We start from the raw sequence: 13,884 nt of genomic DNA, 5'->3' as shown, positions 1-13,884 counted from the left end.
TGCAATTTCCTGAGTGATGCTGTGGTGCACAGTTCTGGGAAGGCTGGTCTTAGAAGGTTCTGGAGGAAATAAAGAACATTGTCTGTTCAGGGGAATTTACAAATACAATGGCAATCTGATGATTATTGCCACAGCTCAGATGATCCATAAAAAATATTGAATTTTTACAAATGAAGAATTTCAATGCTGGAAATCAGAAATGCAAACAGAAATTGCTGGAAAATCTCAGTAGGTCTGGCAGCATCTGTGGAGAGAAATCAAAGTTAATGCTTCAGGTCTAGTGACCCCTCCAAGTCCAGTGATCCTTCCTCAGAATTGCAATGAACTGAATGGCTCACTTCTGGCCAGTTCTGAAGAAGGATCACTGGATCAGAAAAGTTAATTCTGATTTCTCTTTGCAAAATATCAAATAATACTGATCTAAGCAATTTTATAATTGGAGGTTGTTCGTCATGTTACTTGTATTTTTAAAGGAAGTTTAATTTGTATTATCTTGTTATTATTTTGTTTTGCTGTGCTATAATAAATGTTCAAAACACCAGATTCTAGTATTTCATTTAATTGTTGTCATTTTGAGTTTGCTGATATTGCATGTAGAATGAAACTATTCCTTCATTTTTGTTCGAATTTACAAGGTCTTTTTGTTTGATCAGCCAATTCTATCTTGGGTAATAGTGCTCATCCACATTTGGAATAATAAGTGGCAAGTAACATTTATAAAAGACAAGAAAATAATCATATTGAACAAGGAAGGGCTAAGCACATACCCCTGACAATCAGTGATCACTGCTGTCAACATTCTAGTGATAACCATTGGCCAGAAATTCAACTAAAACAGCCGAATAAATGTTTTTGGAGCAAGTCAGAGGCTGGGGATGCTGTGAATAGTCACTTATTTCCTCTAAGTCTGTGCACCATCTACAAGACGTAAGTAGGATTCTAGTGGGTTACTCTCCAATGCTTGGATTAGTGCAGCATAAAGTCCTCAAATAGCTCAACACTATTCAAGACAAAGTAATTCCTATATTTTGTCTCACCCACCAGTCTAAATATGTAGCTCATCTCCCCCTCATTAGTAATGTGCATATTTTAAAGGATCCACTCCAGTCCACACCAATACCTCTGCAGTAGTTCTGAACAAATGACCTTCTACCACTTGGAAGGACAAAGGCAACAGGTTGACAAAACTGTTTGCTCCAAGTTCCTCTGCAGTCACACATGAACAAATGCCATGACTCTTCACTGTGCATAAGTAAAACTCCTGGGACTACATAGAGTTACAAAGTCATACAACATGGAAACAGACCGTTCGGTCCAACCAGTCCATGCTGACCATGTTCCTAAACTAAACTAGTCCCACCTGCTTGTGCTTGGCCCATATACCTCCAAACCTTTCCTATTCATGCACTTATCCAAATGTCTTCTAAAAATTGTAACTGTACCTGCATCCATCACTTCCTCAGGCAGTTTATTCCACACACGAACTATTCTCTGTGTAAACAAATTGCCCGTTGTGTTCTTTTTAAATCTTCCTCCTCTCACCTTAAAAATATGCCCACTAGTTTTGAACTCCCCCACCCAAGGGAAAAGACCCTTGTCATTTACCTTATTTGTGCCTCTCATGATTTTATAAACGTCAATGAAGTCTCCCCTCAACCTCTTATGATCCAGTTAAAAAAATTCCAAGTCTTTCCACTCTATTTCTCTATCTCGAACCCTGCATCTCCAGCAACATCCTGGTAAATCCTTTCTGAACCCTCTCCAGTAATCTAACAACATGTTGGGAGCAACTTCATAACATCAATGCAATGATTCATGAGCTCTGGATCTGAAAAATGGACAGCATTACAGCAGCGATTCTTGTCTTTTGAAATTATTGTCGGGTATAAAGTCACTGGCTTTAAAGATATTCGATTTACACAAAACAACTTCAAGATAGATTGCAGGAAAATTGCGGTTTACAAAGAGTGCAATATTTTTATGTATGAAAATCTAAGTTTCAATGAATTATGCAGTAGTATGTTTTTTTTTTATTTTTTGTAAATACAAAGTAACACCTTGACTTGGGTTTAAATGTGTGCTGTACAATAGCAACCCATGGCTGGCTCTCTTGCTGTGTAGATTGGCACTTTGCTCAGTGCTTGGAATTTTGTTTGATGGCTGTCTTGGCATCAGCTGCTGACCTATGTGTCATATCAGTCAGTCAGGGGTTACCTATAAGATGAGATAGCAAGGTTAAAAAATAGTAACTTCATGAGCTTCCAGTCAATTTGCGTGGGGGATAGTGAGAATAATATAGAGCTGGAGAGTATTCCAAGAGAGAGACAAAATAAGACAAGTGCAGGGTGTAATCGGAGGAGGTGCAGAGAAGCCTGAAAAATGAAGGAAAAGGAAAATAAGCAATGCAGGAAAATGTTAATTAATGGAAAGTTTTTTAAAAAGTGATTTTAAAAGGGAGAAAGAGAGTAAAAGGCAGTGAACAAGAAAAATGTAAATTTGCATTTGGATGAAAATATTGCAACTTAGACTGAATACAGATCGACCTAGAGGAAGTAAAGCAAGAAAAAATGTCATAAGCGACTGAGAGCGTATTTCAGCTGGAAGCAACTGAGAAGCTGAATGAAAAGAAGATGATAAGTGGAGTGCAAACTGGAAAACAATAAATACTAGGAAAAACCACAAGTATCTGAGAGACGCATATAGAAGGTAATAAAATAGATGGAGAGAAAGTAAAATTGGAAACGAAAAGGAAGATAAACAGCAGCAAAAATGAAAATGTCTGGGGGTTGGGGGCATGGTGTGCTATAACCATTCAGTTAGAGACAAAATGAAAAATGCAGAAAGGAATGTTTCAATTATTAAATAGATCGAGAAAATGTGAAGAATGTTCCAAGAAAGGATGTGAGAAGACAGAAGAAAGTCAATGATAATATCTGATTGTGAGAAAGAAGAAGACTCAATAATAGACAAAAATAGTGGAGGGAAGAGGCAGAGTAGAAGGGTGAGGTGATTTTACAAATGGGGCAACATCTGGAAACAACAGTGTGAGAGAGAGTGGGGTATTTCAGTATTAGGAAAGGGAGGGGGTGTAGTGAACCAAAGATATTCTGGATGGAAGGAAAAAGAATGGATAAGGATGGGAAATGAAAAGAGAGGAAACAAATGAGAAGAATGGGAGGGGGCAGTGGTGATAAAGAGAAAGAAAAGAGGGAGAATAGAAAGTTGAAGAGAACATGGAAGGGAGGTCACAGATCAGCAAAAGACAAGGAGACGAAAGCTGAAAACATTATTTTATTTGCATTGTATTTCCCCATAATAAGTATTTAGAGGGAAAATGGACGTAAATAAAATTCCACAAGCCAGAGAGAGTGGGGACAAAAACGAGTGAGTGGGTAAAGGAGGAATGTTGCGATCGGCTCTAATTATGGGCTAACTGAGAAGATGAGAGCGTGACACAGAGAGAGGGAGGGTAAAAAAAACGAAGTGCGGAAACATCAAAAGGCGAAAGGAAAGCCACTGGGAATGATGAAAGTCCGAGAAAAGGGGGGAACAAATAATAGGACAAAGATCAGAAAAGTGTTTCAGGATGAAGGGAGGGAGGAGTGGACAAAAACCGAAGCAGCTGGTTAAAAACACGCGCGCACACAAAAGAGTAAGGAAAAGGAAGAGCCGAGAGTGAGAAAGATCAGAGCGGCAGAATTTCAGTCACCAAGTCAAGCGTTAAGGAGCGTGTACTTAAACATTTCCTAACCACTCAATTTTCATCGACCAACCACTGTATTTAGTATTCTCCCCTAGTCGGTACAAACACGCCTCACTAAGTACTTTAGAGGCAATTTCATCGATTTTCTTTAACAAATAAAAATAACGATTGTACAGCAACAGTTCGAATTTACATTGTCAGAATTTGATAGTCACCATTTAGTGGAATTTTTGGGGGGAAAAAAAAACAAAAAAAAATGGAGAACTGAAACAATAGTGTTGTGGAGTCTAACATAAGACGTGGGGAAAGCAGGGATTAGTCTGATCCTGAACAGCAAATATATATCTGTGCTGCGTCTCCATTTCATCACTGAACACTGTTCAAAGATATTTAATAAGCGTTTATAGCCCTATAGAATCCAAGGTGCTAAAACGACGTGGTAGTCGTTTTCTTAAAAAAAAGTATACCTTTGCACCAATTAAACTGTGCGATATTTATAAGAGAATGTTATGCATTTGTGGGTCATATTGTAAAAAAAGCAACACAAACGAATCGCATTGTTTTCGCATATATTGCGAAATTGGTCATTAATTTTGTCTAATTTTCAAAGGATTTAAGGTGGCAGAATTGCAAAATTGGATACTTGAAAGAATGGGATATGAAATATTCAAATAGGTAGGATTTGTTAAAAGCAAGATTGTAAACGTATGCTGAAATTGTGAAGTTTATAATAAATACAAGTTCATTATACTCCCATGATCAATAGACTAAGTCAAGTAGAATATGTTTCTTTTTCACATGAAATAAACCTTTTTTCGTTGTGGGAGGAAATGTTTGATTGTAAATGATATGTCACGTTTAAGCGCTTTGATAGATTTCCGTTTATCGAATCGATTCAAGAGCAGATCAATGGGATAACGGTAGTGTTTTACATAGGGGTACATCTAGTCTATATTACTAGATTATAAATTATTTAACGATTTGGTCGTGTGAGAATTTAATTTGTTTTCTTTCGGGATCTCAGAAAATGTAAAGCGTGGCTTGTGAGGTATTTAAAGTGCTTAAAAGGATTTTACAGCGATAAACAGAAATGTAAAGTGATGATAAATGTAGAATGATCCATGTACTAATTTAGATCTGATGTGAATTACACTCTGCTCAGTGCAGTCCATGAGTTCGAAGCAAAAGTGCTGGAAATATAGGCGTGAATTATTTGCGTTATAAAATATGATTGCGGAATATTAAATTAAAGTCAGATATGTCCGCATTGAGAGAGGCAGCGCTTAGACTCGAATTTATTTATCACATTTTTTCTACTGGGCCTGCTGTGCTGGACACTTTCGGGATGGCACCCTTTTAAATCCGTGGGGTTTTTTTTGGCAAACGTTTAAATGAGTGTCTTCAAAAAAGAAGTGATCGATAACATTCCTGAGGTAAAACAAATTGCTCATTTTCCTTTTTGTTTAAAAAAAAATTGTCTGCTGTTGTCTGTGTTCCGAACAAAAGTTGAACAATTTGTGGTTTGCGTCTGCTGTTGGACGGTATGATGTATCCCGGAAAGAAAGTGAAATTTCTGTTGCTAAAGCGATAGGAAATGGTGGCTATATTTCTGTGTTTATAAACAATGGGCCGAACCCGGGAGGCGATGATGGTCAGCCTGCTGTCAAAGTGATGACCTTTTAAGCCCCAGAGGGCGCCAGGCGTGTTCATCGTATACATTTCCCTTCAACAGAGAGAGAGAGAGAGAGAAAAAGATCTACCACATTGTGTACAAAATAAATCCCTAAAATCAAATTACAAAGGTCTGTAGAATAAAGGATTGATAGAGCTGGAGATGAAACACAGGTAAATGCACGAACTACTTCTTTAACGTGTGAAAATTTTTATCTGAATCGAATCCTAAAAGTACTGTAGAACACTTTTTTTGGGGGGTTAGGAAGAGAAGCTGCCGAAAAGAATGTTTCTTTTCCAACGGATATAGAGGATTCAGTCGAGGAAGGTGGGCGATAATGCTGTGAAATTTAAGAAGCGCGTTTTTAGTCAGTGAAAATGATTGAGATTTAAATGGATTTTGGAGAGTGAAACATTTACTGAAGAATAGCCATTATCGCACTCAGCAAAGTGTTTATTATTGCGAAAGTTTTGTTCTTGTGTGGCATGTTTGTGTTTATCTGATTGACAAAGTCCAGCAAGATTGAACCCTAACTGGAAGAAGGCAAGTTTGTTGCTGGAAGTTCAAATCGATCAATAGATATATTTATCGTTGAAAATGGAAAATCGTTTTGTCTCAGTGCAAAATTCTTAGCTTTATATCCAGTGCGTGTGAAAATATGATTTTATACATTGTCCACTGGTGATCAACAATGGATTGTTATCGGCTTTCGAACCAAATACTGAGTTTTGTTTGGGGTTGGGGGTGGGTGGGTATAGAAATAGTTAACACAGCGCCTTTGGCAAATAGCCCCCGGGGGGGGAAGTGGGGAGGGGGTGGCGTGGGGAGTGAGGGCTATCGAGAAGTCTGGAACACGGGTCCCTAACATTTAAGCGGTGCGGATGTGTTGGTATAGAGCGAGGAGTCCCAGAGAGAGAGAGAGGCGATGTGATAGACAAGGGAAGAGATCAAGAAGGCGAATTGAGGTCTACTGACGGCCACCGTACAGAGAGACCCCGATAGAGACCTCTTCCAGCGCACAACAAACATGCAACAGAGAGAGGGAGGATTAGAAGGCGAGAGAAATGGACAGGAGAACCATGTCCCATCACACTTGCACTGTATGTCACCCAGCCTTATCATATCCTCTAACCCAGCTCTGAATAAAGTGCCTTCGATTTTCCCCAGATAAGTGGTGTTCTGCTGATTCCCTTATAACGATTAACATCCTTAGTGTCTTATTCGATAGCGACTATTAAGGGTGAGGGACGGAGAACAAAAATATAAGGTAGGTTTTGCCAGCTGCTAAGAACTAACTGGGAAAAATCAGCCCCCCGCGACAGTCACGCGTTATTTCAGTTTAAATACAATCAGGGATATAGACGCACACATTAAAATAAAGGGAAATGGTCATATAGATTGGTGTTACAAAGTCACGCCAGTAGATCAGATATCAGCACGATCAATATAGGTAGTGTTTCATTGAAAAGAAGCGATTAGTGGGGAAGCGACAAGACTGGCAGTTTGTTTTTTTTAACCTTATTCGGCTTTTGTGTTTATTTGCCTTGTTTTATTTATTTGAATGGCCTGATTATTTTAAAAGAAGCACACACAGCGAATGATATTATTTAAGAGCAGCACCGCCAATTATTTACAATACATCCCCCCCCCCCGCACCACCCCACATCGAAAAATCATTAGTTTCTCCTTCTTGTTGTTGTTGAAATGTCCGTAAAGATTTTCAAGCGAAGACACTCGCTTTTCTTTCTTTTTTTTCGCGAGTTGATGACTTTTCGCCCAACTTCCAGAATGCCTCTGATTGTGTTCACACGGCGGTTTACACGGGGGGACACGGACTTGCAACAAAAACTGACCCCGCGGCTTGGAGTCAGTGTGCGGACGGAGACCTATGCATATGATGTGACTCTTTCTCTCGCTCTCTCTCCCTGTTTCGTTTTGGTGAATCCGCTGAGTTTGTGGGAATGAGTGTGTGTGTGAATTAATCGCTTTCGGTTCTATAATGGAGTTTCCTGTGTGTGGATCGTGTTAAGTCAGAGGTGGATTGTTCAAAACCCTGGGTATCTGTGTGTGTGTGTGTCTTTGTGTGTGATAGGGAGCTGTGGTGTCTATCTGTGTGCGTGTGTGTCTGTCTGGGTATCTGTGTGTGTGTTTTTGTGTGTGATGGGGGGTGGGGGGCTGGAGCTGTGGTGTACATCTGTGTGTGTCTGTATTTGCCTGGGTATCTGTGTGTGTGTCTGTGTGTATTTGTGCGTGTCTCTGGGTATCTATGTGTGTGTGTCTTTGTGTGTGATTGGGGAGCTGTGGTGTGTGTGTGTGTATGTGTGTGTCTGAGTATCTGTGTGTGCCTTTGTGTGATTGGGGAGCTGTGGTGTGTGTATCTCTCTGTGTGTATGTGTGCGTGTCTCTGGGTATCTGTGTGTGTGTGTCTGTGTCTGGGTATTTGTCTGTATGTGTCTTTGTATGTGATTGGGGAGCTGTGGTGTGTATCTGTGTGTGTGTGTCTGGGTATCTGTGTGTGTGTGTCTTTGTGTGTGATAGGGGAGCTGTGGTGTATATCTCTGTGTGTCTGGGTATCTGTGTGTGTGTGTGTGTGTGTGAGAGAGAGAGAGAGAGAGAGCCCTCTCTCTCTCTGTGACTGGCTTGGGTACCTATCAGGGGCTGCACTGGGTCAGGTCTGGGACCTTCTCCATTAGCGGCCACCGTGGCTCCCAACTTCAAAGCGTCAAGTCCAATCTTTTGAATGTTGATCACCTCGCTAATTACACCTTCCCGTCGTGCATCGGTAATGAAGACACATGCGCACTCAACTTAATCAGCCATTTTTTACAGGGCAAAATAATTAGCAGAATAAAGATATATCGGATTTTCATTTCCAGTTTCCCCTTTTCCGTTTGCGGTCGCACGCCGGCAAGAGAGCTCATAGAGCCGGGGCCCCCAGAACCGCTTCACTCTCCCCCATTGTCTCTTGGCCTGGGATCCTTGTGCATTTTCTTTCCAAAGCAATCGGGGGGCCAGTGGATGTGACAATAATTAATGTCCTTATAACACACACAAAAAAAGAAGAAGCGGCTACGAGGGAAAATAGTAAGTTGCAGTTTATTAACCGGCATGCTGGTGTTACCTTGGAAATACAGCGGACTGTGTTAGCGGTTTTCAGTGTGCATAGACTTTCTCGTCAACAAAGCAATTTTTTTTAAACATAATCTCTAAACGCGATTGAATGAGGATTGCTTTATTTTCTCTCTCTGTTTGCGTACCTGGTGTTTGTACAAGTGGGATCGTGTGACTTTTATTTTCCTCGTGAACGTGTAAGATACACATCAGAGACGGATCTGACTATCAGGCTGTGTCGCCTCCCAGTCAAAACTACTTCCAGACGCAACTTGCACCTTTTTTTTGGAGGGGGGGGGGGTGGTCTCGGATGGAGGAGTTTCTAGTCAGTGAGAGAGCGAGAGAGAGAGAGAGAGAGAGCTGGAGACGCTGCCTGAGCCCCCCACTTCGTTATCTTTTCTGCGCTGAACAGTTCACTTTCCGACGGCCGTCTTTCCAGTTGTAATCATCAGCGTGGAGTTAGCATTAAAAAGAAATAAAACAAAGCGGAGGATTTGTAGCTAAAGTTGTTTTTAAAAAAAGTAACAAAGATCTTTAGCACGTCCCTCGCCTTTCGTAAGATGTAATTCTCGTTCCTTTAATTGCTTTGGTGTATTTTTGGTTGTTTTCGAGAGGATCGACTCGCAAATGGGAAGCAGCTCTCTCGATCTCCTTTTGTTGCTGTTCTGCTTTGGTTACCTGGCCGTGTACGGGCCAGCTGCTCTCTCTCTCTCTCTCTCTCTCTCACACACACACACAGACACAGAGAGAGAGAGAGAGAGAGACGCACACAGCCGGCTTGAAGTCCATAGCTCATCCCAGGCTGGAAGGTAGCAGCAGCAGGTTGAGAGTTTATTGCCAGGGCGTGCACTGAGGAGTGCTCAGACTTTCATAGTGACGGTGGTGAACTTGAAAGCAGCCACGCTTCCCTGGATCAGACTCTGTGTGTGTGTGTGTGTGTGTGTGTGCTTCCAAAACAAGAAATTGTCCTTACTGTCAAAAGCCGAGCGAAAGTCTTCCTTCCCCCAGTTTTGTATCGCGCACTGTCCGTTCCGACACATCCCTCTCTGTCTCTGAAGTATCTTTCCGGAGATCCAGGCAGCGAAATCCGCTCCGCGACTGCCCTTGCTTTAATTCCGCGGTGTTCTGTGTTTTGTTTTATTATTATTGAAGCTTGTGGTTAAAAAAAAAAGCCCTGCCTTTTCGTTCGGGGCTGACTTCTGCGATTGGGACACGGCAGTGACACGGGGATCGATCGTTTAAACTCAGAGCAAAGGCTGGGTATGTAATGCACTCGCTCCCCTTCATCACTCCAGCAGCAACTGTGCGCAGAACTGGCAAAATATCCCACACCAAAACCAGGTTAAATAACAGTTAGGGACAGAAACAGCATAGGGATGGAAAGGTCGCGTGAAAACCATTCATTTCCCAGCACCCGGAGATTTTGCTTTGCATTTTATTTAATGCGAAAGTTGGCTGAAGCAGTCACCATCAGAAATCTATGCTTTCACTTTTTTTCCAATTTACCATCTATACAGAAACAAAATACCCACAGTGCGGCTTAAAAAGGCAAGTTGATCTGCATTGCAATCATTTTTTTGTACTTTCTTTAAAAAACGCATCCAATGAGTTTTACAATGGCTGTAAATACGTATCTATATGGACCCACGTACATATGGATTATGTATATGAAGCCAGGGACGCAAATAGCGAAAGCGCTATCTTGTGCCAGTCGTTTATTCTGGTTTTGTTTTCCGCCTTTTGCTCTGGGTTAACAGCACATAATGTTTTTCCGCAATCGAACGGTACTAAATACTGAAAATGTACGTTCGTTTTGGTTGGTACAATAACCTTTTGTTTTTGACCTGGTATTGTTTAGTCAATGGCCTTAATAAAATATTTGAGGCTGTAGCAATACTTGTAAATACAATAGTTTAACTTATTAAACGCTGTTCATTTTGGCATGATTAAGAATGAGATTTGTATAGATTATTAACATGCAGTACTCTCATTGACGTTTGCCGTGTTTCATCCACAATTAAATTAGAACCTTATCCGCTCAGATTGTGCAGTTAAGCGTTTTACAAAGTGGTGCAAGAAACGTCTGTTTTATGCAATAATTTCCTTTAATTTTATATTGATATTCTTTAGAAAAAAAACCTTATGCTGCAAAATGGCTAATCAAATAAAAGGGACTGGGTGAATCAGTTCATATATTCTGTAATATTCTCTTGGCACTTTAACCATAAGCTAAAACTTACACAGTGAAATTAGATTATCCACAATAACAATATTATAGCCTGCACTGGATGGAAGCAGAACTGAGGTGGCTTTGTTGATTGCAAGGGTTTAATGTTGCATTTCAGGATCTGATGTGGTTTAGACTCCCATCCATTAACTGGAAAAACCCCTGAGGTTTTACAATTATTTCTTAAAGATAATACATTTAACATGGAATTGGTAGGCAGAGAAAAACTCATAAAGGCAAGAAGGAAAGCCCTTAATAACTCTTGAGATTCAGACATGTTCAGCTGCAAGATTGGTTCTGACTTCACCGAGGGTCGACAATGTGTCATTTCCATGAAGCCAAATTGCTCTCACCCTATATGATATTAATGTGCAAATCAATATTTCAGGGATTAAATTTCCCTTCTTCATTTTTTATGGTTTCTACCTCAATAAGTCTCAAGTCTATTAGAAGAGGCTTAGTGATTTAAAATCCTTCACTGTAGAATGGCTTTTTGGCGCCTTTTATTCCTCTGTTTCTTTTCCAAAGCTTGAAAATTTGAAGGTGTACCAGGACTCTGGCAGTCTGTATCAGCACATGCCCAGTTGTGCATTTGTCTGTGCAAAGTAAAAGGCCTGAGAAATCCAAATTTGTGCGGTTACTTATTAAATATCATTTACGTTCTTAATCAAAAATTATGCTCTCATTTTATATTAGAGAATGAATTCGTTGTTAACTACTCAACTAATATGATGATAAAATCCTGGAGAGTGAGAAATAGGGTAGAAAAACACATTGACGATAGTCAGATTAAAATGTTAGAAAATTAACTACCTTGACCTAAACAGATTCCAACACCAGCAGTATCATTGATTGGCACATATGACTTTATTTTCTTTGAAGTGATGTATTCACAGACTCACAATATTTTCATTTTGATATTCCACTGAAAATCCATTTTTATGTTTGCACGAGATATCATTAGGAATATGCTGCTGACGTGTACATGACGCCACCAAACTAATTAAGAGTTAACTTAGCAGTATATTTGCTAGTCACTGTTGTTAGTGTCAGAGCTATAAATACCATGAACATATTTAGTTATGCTGGGTCTTTATATTTCTAGCATCAAATGAAGATTTGATGATGGCTTATTGACAGGCTGGAAACACAGCCAGGTTACTGTCATGTAAGGTGACAATGTAGTCCATCTGAAAAAAATCAAATTCTGCACATTGAAACAGTCAGCAAATTGCTGGTGGAAGCTTTAGTGAACAAATTTGCCTACAGTCATATAAAAGAAAAGTTCTGTAACGTCAGATCGTAGGTTATGATGTAACTGTGCGATCAATGCAGTTTTGAACAAATGTGTTAGCCTGTTTTAATTAAAATTGTGCAATTGTATTGACATTTTTAACAGTCTAGAATGTTAAATGTAATTAATGTATAAAATGATAAAACTGAAAAGCAAAATGAAAAATTACAAACATTGCACATTCTAACCTAAATAAACTCTTAATTTCACTTTGGGGTTTGTTTGTGTGTGTGTGTGTGTGTGTGTGTGTGTCTACGTGTACATATGTACAGTAATCCTGAAGGAGAAGCTTTCTTCATTGCTGTTCAGGTAGTGAGTGTACACTGTTGGTAGAAAATAGTGAGTGGTTCACTGAAATAGTCTTATTCCCACTGCCATTGCTGAATGTTTAGAGCTCAAATCAGGAATCAGTGTCAATTTCAAGTGTGTGTGTGTGTGTTTCTCTCTCTCTCTCTCTCTCCTCCTCCTCCTCCTCCTCCCCCCCCCCCCCCACCCACCTTCTGTATATAAGGTATTTAATGAAAGGGAGCATGCAGCCAGGTTTTATATCAGAATGTGGGAAAATAGTAAAAAGCGGGGTTATTTTATGATTGTGAACCATCTGGATGAAGTTCAAATGCAGCTGCACCAATTATCTTACACTGCAGAACATTTTTTCCATTCAGTATAAAATGTTCCTTCCTAAAAATGTGGAGCAGACTCGGTCAATTTAGTTTGCAAGAAGAAATGCATATGAGAAAGGACAAAGACTCCTTAATCCATGCAAGCTGTCCTCTTGCCAAAAGAAATCCTTTCTCTTTCGCTTTGAAAAGTTATATTTATTTGACATGTGCAGCTATTGTGAATATGGTGACTTTGGTTTTATTTTATTCGGATTCAGTATAACAAATCAGAATTTTCCATGTTCATCAAGGATACAAACATATTCAATTCCTGTGTACTAGTTAAAACAATAAAACAACTTTAGGCATATATTTTATATTAGTGTTTATGCATTTGCAGTGATTTAGTGGGAAGATTATTTTGGATTGCATAATCCACAAGTGGAAGTGTAACTGGTTCAATCATTACACTGTGAATAATTGGTGTGAGTTAACATCAGCTGCTAAAAGTGAAGCCATGATTTGAAGTCAGAAATCCTGGCAGCTTGGTACAGTTCATATACCCACAATACCAACAACTCTTGAGGGTGGACTGATAAGAAACTAGTAGTAGGCTTAACGTATTAAGTGTAGGGCCCTTCCATTAGAGCCCCAGGGCTGTGTAACACAATTATTCTTTCCTAGTTAGAATCTCTTTTAGGGTTAAAAACTTGGATGGAGTTCAAGCTAAATAGCACCGGGGGAAAGTGCATGTGAATATGTACAACTTTCATGTAATTAGCACTTAATTATATTAACATATGCAAATTGTCAATTTAGAGGCTTGTTGAGCTGGCAGAGATCAGTCAAACACAATTGCATTATTGTTCTGGCAAAAATAATGAATTTTGAGTTGGGTAGAGGAAACACATAACTAGCTTTCTAATTTAACTCATACCATGGTAAAATTTCATTAATCACCATGGTAACTGGGTTAATTGTGCTGACTAATGTTCAGGGCTGCAGAGGGTTTTTAAAGAAAGCCTTGTTTGCCTAATCCACCTTACAACGACACTTGTTTGTACATGTTTCCTTTGTATAGGAATTTGCATATGCAAACGAATAGTTTCTCTGTCTCATTTGTCATGGTTCTTCATTACCCATGAAGAGGACATTGTTACTTAGCTTTTACTGTGTCCTAAGACAGCATAGTGTCAAACATTCCAGCCACATTCTTTCATAATTTGTTTCTGATTAATAGACCAGTTTCAGGTTCATTCTATTCAGACCTTAGCA

General features: G+C 39.6%; 1 protein-coding gene across 9 annotated transcripts in view; it reads left to right on the top strand.

Annotated features, from left to right (window-relative positions):
• The window catches only part of zfhx4 (zinc finger homeobox 4), a 356,463-nt gene that overhangs the window by 77,124 nt on the left and 265,455 nt on the right, over positions 1–13,884 (top strand). For 2 of the 9 annotated variants that reach the window (XM_072571364.1, XM_072571365.1), the window contains exon 1: positions 8,217–8,459. The exons of 2 other annotated variants lie outside the window; for them this stretch is intronic. The gene's annotated coding sequence lies outside the window, so the exon portion shown is untranslated. Of the gene's footprint in view, positions 1–5,069; positions 5,137–5,433; positions 5,549–6,456; positions 6,476–6,544; positions 6,643–8,216; positions 8,460–9,533; positions 9,747–13,884 lie in introns of those variants that run through there. 5 more of the 9 variants (XM_072571369.1, XM_072571366.1, XM_072571370.1 and 2 more) reach the window with 5 other exon arrangements.

Source organism: Chiloscyllium punctatum, chromosome 5, assembly GCF_047496795.1.
Source record: "Chiloscyllium punctatum isolate Juve2018m chromosome 5, sChiPun1.3, whole genome shotgun sequence".
Taxonomy (NCBI): domain Eukaryota; kingdom Metazoa; phylum Chordata; class Chondrichthyes; order Orectolobiformes; family Hemiscylliidae; genus Chiloscyllium; species Chiloscyllium punctatum.
This window is presented reverse-complemented; position numbering and strand designations above follow the sequence as displayed.